Source organism: Triticum dicoccoides, chromosome 7A, assembly GCF_002162155.2.
Source record: "Triticum dicoccoides isolate Atlit2015 ecotype Zavitan chromosome 7A, WEW_v2.0, whole genome shotgun sequence".
Lineage (NCBI taxonomy): Eukaryota > Viridiplantae > Streptophyta > Magnoliopsida > Poales > Poaceae > Triticum > Triticum dicoccoides.
Genome location: NC_041392.1, coordinates 81,778,064 through 81,798,346, shown reverse-complemented (window position 1 = coordinate 81,798,346; position 20,283 = coordinate 81,778,064).

Genomic DNA, 20,283 nt, shown 5'->3' with positions numbered 1-20,283 from the left:
CAGTGCAGAATTGAAGTCCCAAGCTCAATACAAGTATTCAACTTGGCACTTGGGGGCTAATGCATATTTGCTCTTGATCCTACAATTTTTTACAAAGTCCCAAGGTCAATACAAGTATTCAACTTGGCACTTGGGGGCTAATGCATATTTGCACTTCATCCTACAACTTTTTACAAAGTCCCAAGCTCAATACAAGTATTCAACTTGGCACTTGGGGGCTAATGGCTATTTGCTCAATAACTACTGATGCTGCAATCTTTATTACTTAAAGTCCCGGTTTAACAGCATTAAGTTGAACCGGCCCTTGGGGGCAACATCAGCAAAATTCAGATAAGTTGAAGTTCACATTGGAAAGTCCCGGTTTAAGTTGATATCTTAAACCGGCACTTGGGGGCTATTGGAGTTGACAGATTGAAACATACATACAGAGAAGCATATGGAAATTACCTCATATTTATCCTTCATCATATTAACCAGACCGGCTTCATAGTCACGGCTGGTGTATAGCCGGTTCATATAGCCGGAATGCAGGTCTTGGGCGTTCAGAGCGGTTTATTAATCCTTTGAATGATACAGGGACACGCATTGGTCACTTTGGATCAGATGTGCGGAAGAAATTGAAAGCCGCCTATACATTGATAGAGCAATTGTATACTGGTGCGCAGCGGATCATCTGTACTGCTTCCCACAACAACCCGGCACCCACCTTGATCCAGGACACTATTAAAAGGTTGTCTATGCTTCCTGCCCGGGTTGAAGAGCTAAAGAAATCTGCTGCTCGAACCGGTGCTATCAATGCCTTAATCCGGGCAAAAGCGTGGGTGCCGGATTTTGATCATGTTGAAGCGGCCCAGGGCTACCCCAGTTTGAAGGAAGACGGGACAGAGTTCAGTGAAGAGGATCTTCGAGCGATAAACTGGGAAGTGCACCCGCTGGCTTGTCAATTGGTTGAAGAGGCAGATTTGTCTCACTATCAAGCCCAATATGATGACCAAAACAAACGAGTGGCTGCACCAATTCCTGAAGCGGAGAACCTTATACCCCCAATCCGTAAGCATACTTACACTCTTGACATTGAACTGTCGTTGCTGATCAATGATGAAGCTGTCTTTCAAGAATTACTTGGAATCGACTGGACAACTGTTGATTTCCAGCTGCTGGGTAGAGAAGCAGAGGTTGAAGCGGCACGAGATGACCCGCAACCATAAGGCCAGGTTGGTGACCAAGCATGAACCGGAAGTCGGTTTAAATTACTGCTCTTTTGTGTTACACAGAAAACAATGATCTTATCTAGGCACCGTGTTGCCTTGTAATAGGCTAGCCGATACACTTGGTTTTGATATGCCTTCGTGCATAGTTATTGCAACTTATGCTTCCTTTAAATCATCAATCTTAAACTGTTTTCTGCAGCCAAAAAACTTAAAGCGCTGCCGTGGTTGTATCACCAGGCGGGCCATAACATCTACGTACATGAAATCGAAGATAATATCTTAGATTTAGACATATGATCAAATATTGAGATATATAATACCTGCCATTGTAGGGCATAAAGTTGGCTGGGCCAATCTTGAAGCGGAGTTTAAAGAAACCCACGCTGTTGGAGGAGAAAACAGCTCCTGTGTATATAAGGTCGGTTTACAATCTAAACCGTTCCGGGCTATGATAAACACCGGTGTTACTCCATAATAGGATGTGAACAAAATAAATCATACCAGGCAAATAGTCTCCAGATTAAGAGTTTACCGTGTTCCGTTAATTGACAGTCAAACCGGTTAAAAAATTGTCGGTTTAAAAACACAACAAAAGAAATATTTATCAAAAGAGAAACAAAATTCAAGCAAAGGCAAAGATAAAACCATTTGCAAAAAGAGGCTGTTGAGCCAATCAAGTGGCATTGCCATGGTCGGACACGACCAAGCCCCCAATAGGCGTAGCTATGGTTCAAGTCAGCCAGGTCCCCAAATGATGCAGTGGCATTATGCCGATCAAGAGGTGTAGCGATGGTTCGGGTTCGACCAAAGCCCCCAAGTGATTCTGTGGCTTTCGCCTATCAAAAGGTGTTGCATTGGTTCGGGCACGACCAAGCCCCCAAGTGACATGATTTAAGGCTTTTTTGAAAAAGCTAACTCAAGGGGTAAACCGGAGGCCGTTTTAAGACAAATACTCCGTGTAACCACACATGATGTAAAAATAACAGATACCCCGCTTTAGCTGAGGCTCCGGTTTATTGCATTGATCATAATATATACATTGTCATAATATGTACAAAAGTAGAGCCGATGGCTCAGGTATAGTAAGGCCGAAGATGAGCTATGTTCCACGGCCTGTTGGTCTCCTCCTCTGATGTACGTGAGTCTTTATGCTCTCGAATATCGATCAGATAGTATGACCCGTTGTGCAGATTCTTGCTGACCATGAAAGCTCCCTCCCAAGGTGGGGATAACTTGTGCATATCAGTCTGGTCTTGGATGAGCCGAAGCACCAAATCTCCTTCTTGAAAGGTTCTGGTTCTAACTCGGCGACTGTGATAGCGATGAAGATCCTGCTGGTAAATCGCCGAGCAGGCAGCTGCTATGTCATGCTCCTCGTCCAACAGGTCCAAAGCGTCTTGCTGTGCTACCTCGTTGTCCGCTTCAACATAAGCCGCTACACGAGGGGAGTCATGATGGATGTCACTAAGGAGAACCGCCTCCGCTTCGTAGACCATAAAGAACGGTGTGTATCTTGTCGATCTGTTGGGTGTAGTATTGATGCTCCATAATACAGATGGTAATTCTTCAACCCAACAACCCGGCGTCCGCTGCAAAGGAACCATAAGCCTGGGTTTGATGCCCCGCAAGATCTCCTGATTAGCCCTCTCTGCTTGGCCATTGGACTGTGGGTGAGCCACTGATGAGACTTCAAGCCGGATGTGCTCTCGTTCACAGAACTCCTTCATAGCACCCCTGGACAGGTTGGTACCATTATCAGTAATGATGCTGTGTGGAATGCCAAACCGGAAAATCACCTTTTTGATGAATTGAACCGCCGTAGCTGCGTCGCACTTGCTAACGGGCTCTGCTTCCACCCACTTTGTAAACTTGTCAACCGCCACCAAAAGGTGGGTCTTCTTGTCCTTGGACCTTTTGAAAGGTCCAACCATATCTAGCCCCCAAGTCGCAAACGGCCAAGTAATTGGAATCATCCTCAATTCTTGAGCCGGCACATGAGCGCGTCTTGAAAACTTCTGACAGCAATCACATCGCCTAACCAGGTCCTCTGCATCAGCATGAGCAGTCAACCAATAGAAATCGTGGCGGAATGCTTTAGCCACCAAAGACTTTGAACCGGCGTGGTGACCGCAGTCCCCTTCATGGATCTCACGCAAGATTTCACAACCTTCCTCAGGAGACACACAGCGTTGAAATGCCCCTGATACACTGCAATGATGCAACTCGCCATTGATAATAGTCATGGACTTGGATTGCCGGATTATCTGCCTGGCCAGAGTCTCATCTTTTGGTAACTCGCCCCGGTTCATATATGCCAGATAAGGAATCGTCCAATCCGGGATGACATGAAGAGCCGCCACCAATTGAGCCTCCGGATCAGGAATAGCCAGATCCTCTTCACCAGGGAGCTTGACAGACGGATTATGCAGAATATCCAAGAAGACATTAGGCAGGACCGGTTTACGTTGAGAGCCCAACCGGCTTAAAGCGTCCGCCGCTCCATTCTTCCGTCGGTCCACGTGATCCACCTGATAACCCTTGAAGTGACCTGCAATAATATCCACCTCACAACGATATGCTGCCATGAGTGGGTCCTTGGAATCCCAAGTGCCAGACACTTGTTGAGCCACCAGATCCGAGTCATCGAAGCACTTAACCCAACTTAGATTCATCTCCTTAGCCATCCGGAGACCATGGAGTAAAGCTTTGTACTCAGCTGCATTGTTAGTAGAAGGGAATATTAAACGGAGTACGTAACAGAACTTATCACCTCGTGGGGAAGTTAACACGACTCCAGCCACCGAGCCCTCCAATTGCCTGGACCCATCAAAATGAATAGTCCAATAGGTGTGATCCAGCTTTTCTTTAGGTGCTTGCAGTTCTGTCCAATCATTAATGAAATCCACAAGCGCTTGAGACTTTACCGCCGCCCTAGGTACATATTTCGACCCATGAGGCCCAAGTTCTATAGCCCACTTGGCAATCCGGCCAGTTGCCTCCCTGTTCTAGATTATATCTCCCAAAGGAGCAGAGCTGACCACTGTGATGGGATGTCCCTGGAAGTATTGCTTAAGCTTCCGGCTTGACATAAAAACTCCATATACCAGCTTCTGTCAATGCGGGTACCTTTGCTTGGATTCAATAAGCACCTCGCTGATATAGTAAACCAGACGCTGAATCGGATATTCCTTGCCCGCCTCCTTGCGCTCCACCACAATAGCTACGCCGACTGCACGAGCATTAGCTACCACATATAGTAGCAATGGTTCCTTGTCAATCGGAGTAGCAAGAACAGGCAGATTGGCTAGCTGCCTCTTTAAATCCTCAAATGCCTTATCAGCCTCCGAACTCCAGACGAATTGATCCATCTTCTTCAGCATCTGATACAAAGGGATTGCCTTCTCCCCAAGGCGGCTGATAAACCGGCTCAACGCGGCAATCCGGCCTGCCAAGCATTGAACATCATTGACACACTTCGGTTTAGCCAGGGAGGTGATAGCTGTGATCTTCTCCGGATTAGCCTCAATTCCCCTATTGGACACCAGAAAACCCAATAACTTGCCTGCTGGTACACCAAAAACACACTTGGCCGGGTTGAGCATCATCTTGTATGTCCGTAGGTTATCAAAGGTTTCCTTCAAATCGTCAACCAGAGTCTCCTTCTCCCTTGACTTAACCACAATATCATCCACATAGGCATGTACATTACGGCCAATCTGTTTATGAAGGAAATTCTGTACACACCGTTGATAAGTTGCCTGGGCACTCTTGAACCCAAAGGGCATAGATACATAGCAGAAGGCTCCAAAGGGAGTTATGAACGCCGTCTTCTCCTGGTCCTTAACTGCCATCTTGATCTGATGATAACCAAAATATGCATCTAGAAAACTCAAACGCTCACAACCCGCCGTAGCATCAATAATTTGATCAATACGGGGGGAGGGCAAAAGGATCTGCTGGACAAGCCTTGTTAAGATCTGTGTAATCCACACACATGCGCCAGGTGCCATTTTTCTTAAGGACCAGCACCGGATTAGCCAGCCATTCAGGATGAAAAACTTGAACGATAAAGCCAGCCGCTAAGAGCCTGGCTACCTCTTCTCCAATAGCTTTGCGTCTTTCTTCATTAAACCGGCGGAGAAACTATTTCACCGGTTTGTACTTAGGATCAACATTAAGAGTGTGCTCAGCGAGTTGCCTCGGTACACCTGGCATGTCAGAAGGCTTCCATGCAAAAATGCCCCGATTCTCATGGATGAACTCGATGAGCGCGCTTTCCTATTTTGGATCGAAGTTGGCACTGATACTGAACTGCTTGGACGAATCGCCAGGTACGAAGTCAACAAGCTTAGTCTCAGCTGCCGATTTGAACTTTAGGGCCGGATCATGCTCTGTAGTTGGCTTCTTCAACGGAGTCATGTCTGTCGGATCAACATTGTCCTTATAGTATTTCAGCTCCTCTGTGGCGTAAACCGACTTTGCATAAGCCGCATCACCTTCCTCATACTCCAAAGCGATCTTGCGGCTTCCATGAACAGTTATTGTTCCCTTGTGACCCGGCATCTTGAGCTGTAAATAAACATAACATGGTCGTGCCATAAATTTGGCATAAGCCGGCGGCCCAAACAGGGCGTGAAGGAAATATGCCCTAGAGGCAATAATAAAGTTATTATTTATTTCCTTATATCATGCTAAATGTTTATTATTCATGCTAGAATTGTATTAACCAGAAACATAATGCATGTGTGAATACATAGACAAACAGAGTGTCACTAGTATGCCTCTACTTGACTAGCTCGTTAATCAAAGATGGTTATGTTTCCTGACCATAGACAAAGGAGTTGTTATTTGATTAACGGGATCACATCATTAGTTGAATGATCTGATTGACATGACCCATTCCATTAGCTTAGCACCCGATCGTTTAGTATGTTGCTATTGCTTTCTTCATAACTTATACATGTTCCTATGACTATGAGATTATGCAACTCCCGTTTGCCGGAGGAACACTTTGTGTGCTACCAAACGTCACAATGTAACTGGGTGATTATAAAGGAGCTCTATAGGTGTCTCCAAAGGTAAATGTTGGGTTGGCATATTTCGAGATTAGGATTTGTCACTCTGATTGTCGGAGAGGTATCTCTGGGCCCTCTCGGTAATGCACATCACATAAGCCTTGCAAGCATTACAACTAATATGTTAGTTGTGAGATGATGTATTACAGAACGAGTAAAGAGACTTGCCGGTAACGAGATTGAACTAGGTATTGGATACCGACGATCGAATCTCGGGCAAGTAACATACCGATGACAAAGGGAACAACGTATGTTGTTATGCGGTCTGACCGATAAATATCTTTGTAGAATATGTAGGAGCCAATATGGGCATCCAGGTCCCGCTATTGGTTATTGACCGGAGACATGTCTCGGTCATGTCTACATTGTTCTCGAACCGTAGGGTCCGCATGCTTAAAGTTACGATGGCAGTTCTTATGAGTTTATGCATTTTGATGTACCGAAGTTAGTTCGGAGTCCCGGATGTGATCACGGACATGACGAGGAGTCTCGAAATGGTCGAGACATAAAGATTGATATATTGGACGACTATATTCGGACACCGGAAGTGTTCCGGATGAATTTCGGATAAAACCGAAGCACCGGTGGGTTACCGGAACCCCCCGGGGGGTTAATGGGCCTTATGGGCCTAATGTGGAGAAGAGGAAGGGGCTGCCAGGGCAGGCCGCACGCCCCCTCTCCCCCTAGTCCGAATTGGACAAGGAGGGAGGGGCGGCGCCCCCCCTTTCCCTCTCTCCCTCCACCTCTCCTAGTTGGACAAGGAACGGGAGGGGAGTCCTACTCCCAGTAGGAGTAGGACTCCTCCTGCGCGCCTCCTCTAGGCCGGCCACACCCCCCCTTGGATCCTTTATATACGGAGGCAAGGGGGCACCCTAGAACACACAAGTTGATCATCGTGATCGTTCCTTAGCCGTGTGCGGTGCCCCCTGCCACCATATTCCACCTCGGTCATATAGTTGTAGTGCTTAGGCGAAGCCCTGCGTCGGTAGAACATCATCATCGTCACCACGCCCTTGTGCTGACGGAACTCATCCCCGAAGCTTTGCTGGATCGGAGCCCGGGGAGCGTCATCGAGTTGTACATGTGCTAAGAACTCGGAGGTGCCGGAGTAACGGTGCTTGGATCGTTCGGATCGGGAAGACGTACGACTACTTCCTCTACGTTGTGTCAACGCTTCCGTTGCGACCTACAAGGGTACGTAGATCATACTCTCTCCTCTCGTTGCTATGCATCACCATGATCTTGCGTGTGCGTAGGAATTTTTTTGAAATTACTACGTTCCCCAACAGTGGCATCCGAGCCTAGGTTTTATATGTTGATGTTATATGCACGAGTAGAACACAAGTGAGTTGTGGGCGATATAAGTCATACTGCTTACCAGCATGTCATACTTTGGTTCGGCGGTATTGTTGGACGAGACTACCCGGACCGACATTACGCGTACGCTTACGCGAGACCGGTTCTCCCGACGTGCTTTGCACATAGGTGGCTTGCGGGCGACAGTCTCTCCAACTTTAGTTGAACCGAGTGTGGCTACGCCCGGTCCTTGCGAAGGTTAAAACAGCACCAACTTGACAAACTATCGTTGTGGTTTTGATGCGTAGGTAAGATTGGTTCTTGCTTAAGCCCATAGCAGCCACGTAAAACTTGCAACAACAAAGTAGAGGATGTCTAACTTGTTTTTGCAGGGCATGCTGTGATGTGATATGGTCAAGACATGATGCTAAATTTTATTGTATGAGATGATCATGTTTTGTAACTGAGTTATCGGCAACTGGCAGGAGCCATATGGTTGTCGCTTTATTGTATGCAATGCAATCGCGATGTAATGCTTTACTTTATCACTAAACGGTAGCGATAGTCGTGGAAGCATAAGATTGGCGAGACGACAACGATGCTACGATGGAGATCAAGGTGTCGTGCCGGTGACGATGGTGATCACAACGGTGCTTCGGAGATGGAGATCACACGCACAAGATGATGATGGTCATATCATATCACTTATATTGATTGCATGTGATGTTTATCTTTTATGCATCTTATCTTGCTTTGATTGACGGTAGCATTATAAGATGATCTCTCACTAATTATCAAGAAGTGTTCTCCCTGAGTATGCACCGTTGCGAAAGTTCGTCGTGCTGAGACACCACGTGATGATCGGGTGTGATAGGCTCTACGTTCAAATACAACGGGTGCAAAATAGTTGCACACGCGGAATACTCAGGTTATACTTGACGAGCCAAGCATATACAGATATGGCTTCGGAACACGGAGACCGAAAGGTCGAGCGTGAATCATATAGTAGATATGATCAACATAATGATGTTCACCGATGAAACTACTCCATCTCACGTGATGATCGGACATGGTTTAGTTGATTTGGATCACGTAATCACTTAGAGGATTAGAGGGATGTCTATCTAAGTGGGAGTTCTTTAAGTAAATTAATTGAACCTAAATTTATCATGAAACTTAGTACCTGATAGTATCTTGCTTGTTTATGTTGATTGTAGATAGATGGCTCGTGCTGTTGTTTCGTTGAATTTTAATGCGTTCCTTGAGAAAGCAAAGTTGAAAGATGATGGTAGCAATTACACGGACTGGGTCCGTAACTTGAGGATTATCCTCATTGCTTCACAGAAGAATTACGTCCTGGAAGCACCGCTGGGTGCCAGGCCTGCTCCTGGAGCAACGCCAGATGTTATGAACGTCTGGCAGAGCAAAGCTGATGACTACTCGATAGTTCAGTGTGCCATGCTTTACGGCTTAGAATCGGGACTTCAGCGACGTTTTGAACGTCATGGAGCATATGAGATGTTCCAGGAGTTGAAGTTAATATTTCGAGCAAATGCCCGGATTGAGAGATATGAAGTCTCCAATAAGTTCTATAGCTGCAAGATGGAGGAGAACAGTTCTGTCAGTGAGCATATACTCAAAATGTCTGGGTATAATAATCACTTGATTCAATTGGGAGTTAATCTTCCAGATGATTGCGGCATTGACAGAATTCTCCTATCACTGCCACCAAGCTACAAGAGCTTCGTGATGAACTATAATATGCAAGGGATGAACAAGACTATTCCCGAGCTCTTCGCAATGCTGAAAGCTGCGGAGGTAGAAATCAAGAAGGAGCATCAAGTGTTGATGGTCAACAAGACCACTAGTTTCAAGAAAAAGGGCAAAGGGAAGAAGAAGGGGAACTTCAAGAAGAACGGCAAGCAAGTTGCTGCTCAAGAGAAGAAACCCAAGTCTGGACCTAAGCCTGAAACTGAGTGCTTCTACTGCAAGCAGACTGGTCACTGGAAGCGGAACTGCCCCAAGTGTTTGGCGGATAAGAAGGATGGCAAGGTGAACAAAGGTATATGTGATATACATGTTATTGATGTGTACCTTACTAATGCTTGCAGTAGTACCTGGGTATGTGATACTGGTTCTGTTGCTAATATTTGCAACTCGAAACAGGGACTACGGATTAAGCGAAGATTGGCTAAGGACGAGGTGACGATGCGCGTGGGAAACGGTTCCAAAGTCGATGTGATCGTGGTCGGCACGCTACCTCTACATCTACCTTCGGGATTAGTATTAGACCTAAATAATTGTTATTTGGTGCTGGCGTTGAGCATGAATATTATATCTAGATCTTGTTTAATGCGAGACGGTTATTCATTTAAATCAGAGAATAATGGTTGTTCTATTTATATGAGTAATATCTTTTATGGTCATGCACCCTTGAAGAGTGGTCTATTCTTATTGAATCTCGAGAGTAGTGATACACATATTCATAATGTTGAAGCCAAAGGATGCAGAGTTGATAATGATGGTGCAACTTATTTGTGGCACTGCCGTTTAGGTCATATCGGTGTAAAGCGCATGAAGAAACTCCATACTGATGGACTTTTGGAACGACTTGATTATGAATCACTTGGTACTTGCGAACCGTGCCTCATGGGCAAGATGACTAAAACACCGTTCTCCGGTACTATGGAGAGAGCAACAGATTTGTTGGAAATCATACATACAGATGTATGTGGTCCGATGAATATTGAGGCTCGTGGCGGATATTGTTATTTTCTCACCTTCACAGATGATTTAAGCAGATATGGGTATATCTACTTAATGAAACATAAGTCTGAGACATTTGAAAAGTTCAAAGAATTTCAGAGTGAAGTTGAAAATCATCGTAACAAGAAAATAAAGTTTCTACGATCTGATCGTGGAGGAGAATATTTGAGTTACGAGTTTGGTGTACATTTGAAACAATGCGGAATAGTTTCACAACTCACGCCACCCGGAACACCATAGCGTAATGGTGTGTCCGAACGTCGTAATCGTACTTTACTAGATATGGTGCGATCCATGATGTCTCTTACTGATTTACCGCTATCGTTTTGGGGATACGCTCTAGAGACGGCCGCATTCATGTTAAATAGGGCACCATCAAAATCCGTTGAGACGACGCCTTATGAACTGTGGTTTGGCAAGAAATCAAAGTTGTCGTTTCTGAAAGTTTGGGGCTGCGATGCTTATGTGAAAAAGCTTCAACCTGATAAGCTCGAACCCAAATCGGAGAAATGTGTCTTCATAGGATATCCAAATGAAACTATTGGATACACCTTCTATCATAGATCCGAAGGCAAGACTTTTGTCACTAAATTCGGAAACTTTCTGGAGAAGGAGTTTCTCTCGAAAGAAGTGAGTGGGAGGAAAGTAGAACTTGACGAGGTAACTATACCTACTCCCTTATTGGAAAGTAGTGCATCATAGAAAACTGTTTCAGTGACACCTACACCAGATAGTGAGGAAGCTAATGATGATGATCATGAAACTTTAGATCAAGATACTACTCAACCTCGTAGATCAACCAGAGTGAGATCCGTGCCAGAGTGGTACGGTAATCCTGTTCTGGAAGTCATGCTACTAGATCATGATGAACCAACGAACTATGAAGAAGCGATGGTGAGCCCAGATTCCGCAAAATGGCTTGAAGCCATGAAATCTGAGATGGGATCCATGTATGAGAATAAAGTATGGACTTTGGTTGACTTGCCCGATGATCGGCAAGCAATTGAGAATAAATGGATCTTCAAGAAGAAGACTGACGCTGACGGTAATATTACTGTCTACAAAGCTCGACTTGTCGCAAAAGGTTTTCGACAAGTTCAGGGGATTGACTACGATGAGACCTTCTCACCCGTAGCGCTGCTTAAGTCTGTCCGAATCATGTTAGCAATTGCCGCATTTTATGATTATGAAATTTGGCAGATGGATGTCAAAACTGCATTCCTAAATGGATTTCTGGAAGAAGAGTTGTATATGATGCAACTAGAAGGTTTTGTCGATCCAAAGGGAGCTAACAAAGTGTGCAAGCTCCAGCGATCCATTTATGGACTGGTGCAAGCCTCTCAGAGTTGGAATAAATGCTTTGATAGTGTGATCAAAGCATTTGGTTTTATACAGACTTTTGGAGAAGCCTGTATTTACAAGAAAGTGAGTGGGAGCTCTATAGCATTTCTGATATTATATGTGGATGACATATTACTAATTGGAAATGATATAGAATTTCTGGATAGCATAAAGGGATACTTGAATAAGAGTTTTTCAATGAAAGACCTCAGTGAAGCTGCTTACATATTAGGCATTAAGATCTATAGAGATAGATCAAGACGCTTAATTGGACTTTCACAAAGCACATACCTTGACAAAGTTTTGAAAAAGTTCAAAATGGATCAAGCAAAGAAAGGGTTCTTGCCTGTGTTACAAGGTGTGAAATTGAGTAAGACTCAAAGCCCAACCACTGCAGAAGATAGAGAGAAAATGAAAGATGTTCCCTATGCTTCAGCCATAGGCTCTATCATGTATGCAATGTTGTGTACCAGACCTAATGTGTGCCTTGCTATAAGTCTAGTAGGGAGGTACAAAAGTAATCCAGGAGTGGATCACTGGACAGCGGTCAAGAGCATCCTGAAATACCTGAAAAGGACTAAGGATATGTTTCTCTTATATGCAGGTGACAAAGAGCTCATCGTAAAAGGTTACGTTGATGCAAGCTTTGACACTGATTCGGACGATTCTAAATCGCAAACCGGATACGTGTTTACATTAAACGGTGGAGCTGTCAGTTGGTGCAGTTCTAAACAAAGCATCATAGCGGGATCTACATGTGAAGCGGAGTACATAGCTGCTTCGGAAGCAGCAAATGAAGGAGTCTGGATGAAGGAGTTCATATCCGATCTAGGTGTCATACCTAGTGCATCGGGTCCAATGAAAATCTTTTGTGACAATACTGGTGCAATTGCCTTGGCAAAGGAATCCAGATTTCACAAGAGAACCAAGCACATCAAGAGACGCTTCAATTCCATCCGGGATCTAGTCCAGGTGGGAGACATAGAGATTTGCAAGATACATACGGATCTGAATGTGGCAGACCTGTTGGCTAAGCCTCTTCCACGAGCAAAACATGATCAGCACCAAGACTCCATGGGTGTTAGAATCATTACTGTGTAATCTAGATTATTGACTCTAGTGCAAGTGGGAGACTGAAGGAAATATGCCCTAGAGGCAATAATAAAGTTATTATTTATTTCCTTATATCATGCTAAATGTTTATTATTCATGCTAGAATTGTATTAACCGGAAACATAATACATGTGTGAATACATAGACAAACAGAGTGTCACTAGTATGCCTCTACTTGACTAGCTCGTTAATCAAAGATGGTTATGTTTCCTGACCATAGACAAAGTAGTTGTTATTTGATTAACGGGATCACATCATTAGTTGAATGATCTGATTGACATGACCCATTCCATTAGCTTAGCACCCGATCGTTTAGTATATTGCTATTGCTTTCTTCGTAACTTATACATGTTCCTATGACTATGAGATTATGCAACTCCCGTTTGCCGGAGGAACACTTTGTGTGCTACCAAACGTCACAACGTAACTGGGTGATTATAAAGGAGCTCTACAGGTGTCTCCAAAGGTAAATGTTGGGTTTGCGTATTTCGAGATTAGGATTTGTCACTCCGATTGTCGGAGAGGTATCTCTGGGCCCTCTCGGTAATGCACATCACATAAGCCTTGCAAGCATTACAACTAATATGTTAGTTGTGAGATGATGTATTACGGAACGAGTAAAGAGACTTGCCGGTAACGAGATTGAACTAGGTATTGGATACCGACGATCGAATCTCGGGCAAGTAACATACCGATGACAAAGGGAACAACGTATGTTGTTATGCGGTCTGACCGATAAAGATCTTTGTAGAATATGTAGGAGCCAATATGGGCATCCAGGTCCCGCTATTGGTTATTGACCGGAGACATGTCTCGGTCATGTCTACATTGTTCTCGAACCGTAGGGTCCGCATGCTTAAAGTTACGATGACAGTTATTATGAGTTTATGCATTTTGATGTACCGAAGTTAGTTAGGAGTCCCGGATGTGATCACGGACATGACGAGGAGTCTCAAAATGGTCGAGACATAAAGATGGATATATTGGACGACTATATTCGGACACCGGAAGTGTTCCGGATGAATTTCGGATAAAACCGGAGCACCGGGGGGTTACCGGAACCCCCCGGGGGGTTAATGGGCCTTATGGGCCTAATGTGGAGAAGAGGAAGGGGCTGCCAGGGCAGGCTGCGCGCCCCCTCTCCCCCTAGTCCGAATTGGACAAGGAGGGAGGGGCGGCGCCCCCCCTTTCCCTCTCTCCCTCCACCTCTCCTAGTTGGACAAGGAACGGGAGGGGAGTCCTACTCCCTATAGGAGTAGGACTCCTCCTGCGCGCCTCCTCTAGGCCGGCCGCACCCCCCCCCCTTGGATCCTTTATATACGGAGGCAAGGGGGCACCCTAGAACACACAAGTTGATCCTCGTGATCGTTCCTTAGCCGTGTGCGGTGCCCCTGCCACCATATTCCACCTCGGTCATATCGTTGTAGTGCTTAGGCGAAGCCCTGCGTCGGTAGAACATCATCATCGTCACCACGCCGTTGTGCTGACGGAACTCATCCCCGAAGCTTTGCTGGATCGGAGCCCGGGGAGCGTCATCGAGCTGTACGTGTGCTAAGAACTCAGAGGTGCCGGAGTAACGGTGCTTGGATTGTTCGGATCGAGAAGACCTACGACTACTTCCTCTACGTTGTGTCAACGCTTCCGTTGAGATCTACAAGGGTACGTAGATCATACTCTCTCCTCTCGTTGCTATGCATCACCATGATCTTGCGTGTGCGTAGGAAATTTTTTGAAATTACTACGTTCCCCAACAGTGGCATCCGAGCCTAGGTTTTATATGTTGATGTTATATGCACGAGTAGCACACAAGTGAGTTGTGGGCGATATAAGTCATACTGCTTACTAGCATGTCATACTTTGGTTCGGCGGTATTGTTGGACGAGACGACCCGGACCGACATTACGCGTACGCTTACGCGAGACCGGTTCTCCCGACGTGCTTTGCACATAGGTGGCTTGCGGGCGACAGTCTCTCCAACTTTAGTTGAACCGAGTGTGGCTACGCCCGATCCTTGCGAAGGTTAAAACAGCACCAACTTGACAAACTATCGTTGTGGTTTTGATACGTAGGTAAGATTGGTTCTTGCTTAAGCCCATGATATTGCCCACTATTCAACTGCTTCGGGTTGCTCTGATAACCCGACTGCTGCTGCTATTTGTTGTAACCCCCCTGGCTACTCTGATTACTTTGATTGTTATGTCCGCCCTGATTACCATTGAAGCCTGAACCGGAATTTCCTCCACCGTAACCCGGCCCATGGGATCCGAATCCTGAGCCACCACCTGATCCGTGATCATACCGGAAAGCATTAGAATTCTTGATCTCCTGCATAATGTAGCAATCCTTCCAAAGGTGGTTGGCTGGCATCTCCTTTGTCCCGTGCTTTGGACAGGGCTGGTTCAACAGATAGGTTAGGCGGTCCAGGTTAGGACTAGGTGCTCCACTGCGATTCGGCGGTTTACCCTTTCGTCGCTGGCCCTTGTCCTGCGTGTTGGTATTAGCCACAAAGTCCATGCTGCTATCCGCTTTACGCTTGCCTCCGTTTCCATGACCTGCCGTGTTGTGTTGCTGCCCTTTGGTGTTGCTGCTCTTCTTTCCCTTCCCTGCCTTGTCATCATCAGACTCGGGATCCTTGGTACTATCAGAATCAACATACTTTACTAACGCAGCCATGAGGGTCCCCATGTGGTTGCAATGGCGCTTCAACCGTCCCAATTTCAACTTCAGAGGCTCAAACGCGCAGTTACCTTCCAAGGTTATAACCGTGGTATCGGCGTTGATACGGTCCGATGAATGCAAAATTTCAAGACCGGCGCACCCATCGGGTCGTTGATTCTCCTTCCTCCTGGACACAGGCCGCTAAGTCCACTATCGACATAGGCTGTTTACATGTATCCTTGAAATTCTGGATAAACCGGGCTCGCAATTGGGCTCATGAACTGATGGAGTTGGCCGGTAAACTTTTTAACCAAGTACGGGCCGTCCCTTCGAGCATCATGGTGAAATACTTTGCACATGCTGCATCATCCACATCAAGCATCTCCATGGCCATCTCATAGCTCTCCACCCATGTTTCTGGAGACAAATCGGCGGTGTAATTTGGCACCTTGCGCGGGCCCTTGAAATCCTTGGGTAGACGCACATTGTGTAAAGCGGGGACAAGACAAGGCACCCCCAAAGAACTAGAAGTAACGCCTGGCTCGACCGAGGTGGTTGGATGAACCGGCGTAAGCTGACGCGCCTCATACTGTGCTGCTAACTCGGCCTCCCTGCGTGCTCGGGTCTGGTCTACCACTTCCTGAGCATCTCCAACACCACCTGCCGGGTTGTTACTATGGGGCGCTTCACGGTTTTGTGCATTGCTTGACATGGTCGGTTCATCCATACACCTACTGTAGCTCCGGCTTGGACGAGGGGTGGAGCGAATTCGGTCACGGTTGTATGAGTATGCTTCCTGTTGGATCAAAGCTATCCGAAGAAGCTCCTTAACCCGGTGCGTTTCGACCGCCTGCGGGGAATCACCTTCAATTAGGATGGCCTCCAGTCGTGAAGCGGCAGCAACAAGGTTGTCCATCGGATTGGAATAATGACCTGGAGGCGTCGGGACAGCCTGAGGTACGACAGTGTTCTGACGAGGCGGATCCATCAAGCGAGGCTGAACCGGCGCGCCCGTCCCTGGTGCTTCCGCCCGGTTTACCACCGGCGGGTTACTGGTTCCCGCTCTGGGGTGTTAAATAGATCTCTGGCTTTGAAAACCGGAGGCAAACGAGATCAGTGCTTCCTCTTCAGGACTTCATGCGATGCGTTCTGATCCAGCATAAGCCTATAGGCCTGCGCATCCAAAGCGGCCCGCTCTACGGTCATCCTGGCATTCTCGGCTGCTAGATCGGCCTTGGCCTGAGTGATTTGTTCCCTCACCTTCGCAATTTCTGCGTTGTGGGTGTCCTGGTCTGCCGGGTTAGCCTCTGCCATAAGCGTAGCCAACGCATCAAATAGATCAGACAAAACATGAGCCGGCGGGCGCACAAGGTATCCTGTCCCGGTAGCCGTCGCCGCTACTGACCCGGAGATCATTGCTGCTGCGGTCGAAGAGTGGATCACCGTGTGTGTACCGGCCATGAATATTCCAACCCGGTTGGGCAGATCAGAGGGGTTCGGAATACTGTCGCCATCGGAACAGCCCCCAATCCGGCCGTCTTCTAGCTGATACAACGATTCAGTTTCTCCGGTTGATGACTCATTGCCGGAATAAATGACAGTCTTGCCACCAGATTCCGATTCATCCTCATATTCTCCTCCGTGGATGACTCCCACGAGGGCACGCTTCACGGCCGGTTTAACCTGGGCAGATCGCACACGCTGAGCCGTCTCGACGAGGTCGGTGCAGATGTCCGGCTCAGGGCCCGGTTCACCGATCTTGCCAATGAAGACGTGTATGCCACCAAAGGGGACCCGGTACCCGTACTCAATCGAGCCGGCCTCGGGGCCCCATCCTGCATCGTCGATGTAGAGCTTGTCGCGACGACTCTTGGTCATCCGGCCCACAGCGTAACCCTTGAGTCCTTCGAAATTGCCCTCCAAGAATTTCAAACCATCGTGCGATAGCCCCATTGTGGGCGCCAACTGTCGTGGTTTTGTCATGGCAGATGTCCTCATGAAAGGACTTAGTCGTGGAGCCATCGCTACGGGTTAGCTTGAAGGGGTTAAAGCGGACACAGGGACGCAAGAGAATTTATACTAGTTCAGCCCCTTCGATGAAGGTAAAAGCCTACGTCTAGTTGTGATGGAATTGATGGGGTTTCGATGACTAGGGAGCAAACAAGCTTCGCCTAAGTCTCGAGTTGTTATCTGTTGTCCTTGAACCGCCACCGGGTCGTCCCCTTATATACACGGGTGACGCCCGTCGGTTTACAGAGTCCCAACACCAGCTCATAGATGTGTCCGGTTTGGTCTCTACTTATTCCTAACTTACAATACAAGTTACATACCGACGCCGGTTTACGGCTATAGGGCTTAAACCGATTATGGGTCTTGAGCCCTTATCTACCTTCTTGGGCTTTAACATACTTAACTACTGATGAAGTTAACCCGGCCCAGATAGGCCGGTTTACGCCCAGCAGTAATATCCACAACAGCCACCAACTGAGCCTCCGGGTCAGGAATAGCCAAATCCTCCTCTGTAGGTAGCTTGACCGACGGGTTATGCAAGACATCCAGAAAAACATTGGGCGGCATCGGTTTACATTGGGAACCCAAACGTCTTAAAGCGTCCGCCGCTTCATTCTTTCTCCGGTCCACATGTTCAACCTGACAACCCTTGAAATGACCAGCAATAACATCCACCTCTCGTCAATAAGCTGCCATGAGTGGATCTTTGGAATCCCAAGTACTAGATACTTGTTGAGCTACTAAATCCGAGTCACCAAAGCACCTAACCCAGCTTAAGTTCATCTCCTTAGCCACCCGAAGACCGTGGAGTAAGGCCTCATATTCAGCTGCATTGTTAGTGCAAGGGAACATTAAACGGAGAACATAACAAAATTTATCACCTCGAGGGGAAGCTAGCACAACTCCAGCCCCCGAGCCCTCCAATTGCCTGGACCCGTCAAAGTGAATAGTCCAATACGTGTTATTCGGCTTTTCCTCGGGCGCCTGCACCTCTGTCCAGTCATTGATGAAATCCACAAGTGCTTGGGACTTGATCACCATGCGAGGCACATATTTTAACCCGTGAGGCCCAAGCTCAATGGCCCACTTGGCAACCCGGCCAGTTGCTTCCCTGTTTTGGGTTATATCTCCCAAAGGAGCAGAACTGACCACGGTGACGGGATGACCCTGAAAATATTGCTTAAGCTTCCGACTTGCCATGAAAACTCCATACACCAGCTTCTGCCAATGTGGGTACCTTTGCTTGGACTCAATAAGCACCTCACTGATATAATAAACCGGCCGTTGAACTGGATATTCCTTGCCAGCCTCCTTACGTTCGACCACAATGGCCACACTGACAGCTCGGGCATTGGCAGCCACATATAACAACAGTGGCTCTTTATCGACCGGAGCGGCAAGGATAGGTGGCTCAGTTAACTGCTTCTTCAAGTCCTCAAATGCTGCATTAGCAGCATTACTCCAGACGAAATTATCCGTCTTTTTCATCATCTGATATAAATGGATAGCCTTCTCTCCCAACCGGCTTATAAACCGGCTCAGTGCTGCAATCCGACCTGCCAAATGCTGAACGTCATTGACACACACCGGTTTAACCAGGGAAGTAATGGATTTGATCTTCTCTGGATTAGCTTAAATGCCCCTATTAGACACCAAAACCCCAAGAGCTTGCCTGCTGGCACGCCAAAGACACATTTTGTCGGGTTAAGCATCATTTTGTAGACCCGAAGATTGTCAAACGTCTCCTTAAAATCATCAATTAGGGTCTCCTTCTTCCTTGACTTCACCACAATGTCATCTACATAAGCATGAACATTGCGCCCAATCTGACCATGAAGGCAATTTTGCACACATAGCTGATAAGTCACCTGGGCACTCTTGAGCCCAAAAGGCATAGATACATAGCAAAAGGCTCCAAACGGAGTTATGAAAGCCGTCTTCTCCTGGTCCTTAACTGCCATCTTGATCTGATGATAACCAGAGTAAGCATCCAGAAAACTCAAACGATCACAACCCACCGTAGCATCAATAATCTGATCAATACGAGGGAGAGAAAAAGGGTCAGCTGGACAAGCCTTGTTCAAATCTGTGCAATCCACACACATATGCCAAGTGCCGTTCTTCTTAAGTACCAGCACCGGGTTAGCTAACCATTCAGGGTGAAAAACCTCCACAATGAACCCTGCTGCCAAGAGCCGGGCTACCTCCTCACCAATAGCCTTGCGCCTTTCTTCATTGAAGCGGCGGAGAAATTGCTTGACCGGTTTAAACTTGGGATGAATATTAAGAGTGTGCTCAGCGAGTTCCCCTGGTACACCTGGCATGTTAGAAGGTTTCCACGCAAAGATGTCCCGGTTCTCATGGATGAACTCGATGAGCGCGCTTTCCTATTTCGGATCCAGATTAGCACTAATGCTAAACTACTTGGATGAATTGCCAGGAACAAAATTAACTAACTTAGTCCCATCAGCCGATTTAAACTTCAAGGACGGATCATGTTTTGTAGTTGGCTTTTTCAAAGAAGTCATATCCGCCGGATCAACATTGTCCTTATAAAACTTCAACTCCTCTATTGCACAAACCGACTCAGCATAAGCCGCATCACCTTCTTCACATTCCAAAGCTATCTTACGGCTCCCATGTACCATGATTGTCCCCTTATGACCCGGCATCTTGAGTTGCAAATAAACATAATAGGGCCTTGCCATGCACTTAGCATAAGCCGGCCGTCCAAACAGGGCATGATAAGGGCTCTTGATTTTCACCACTTCAAAGGTCAATGTCTCTGATCTAGAGTCGTGATCATCTCCAAA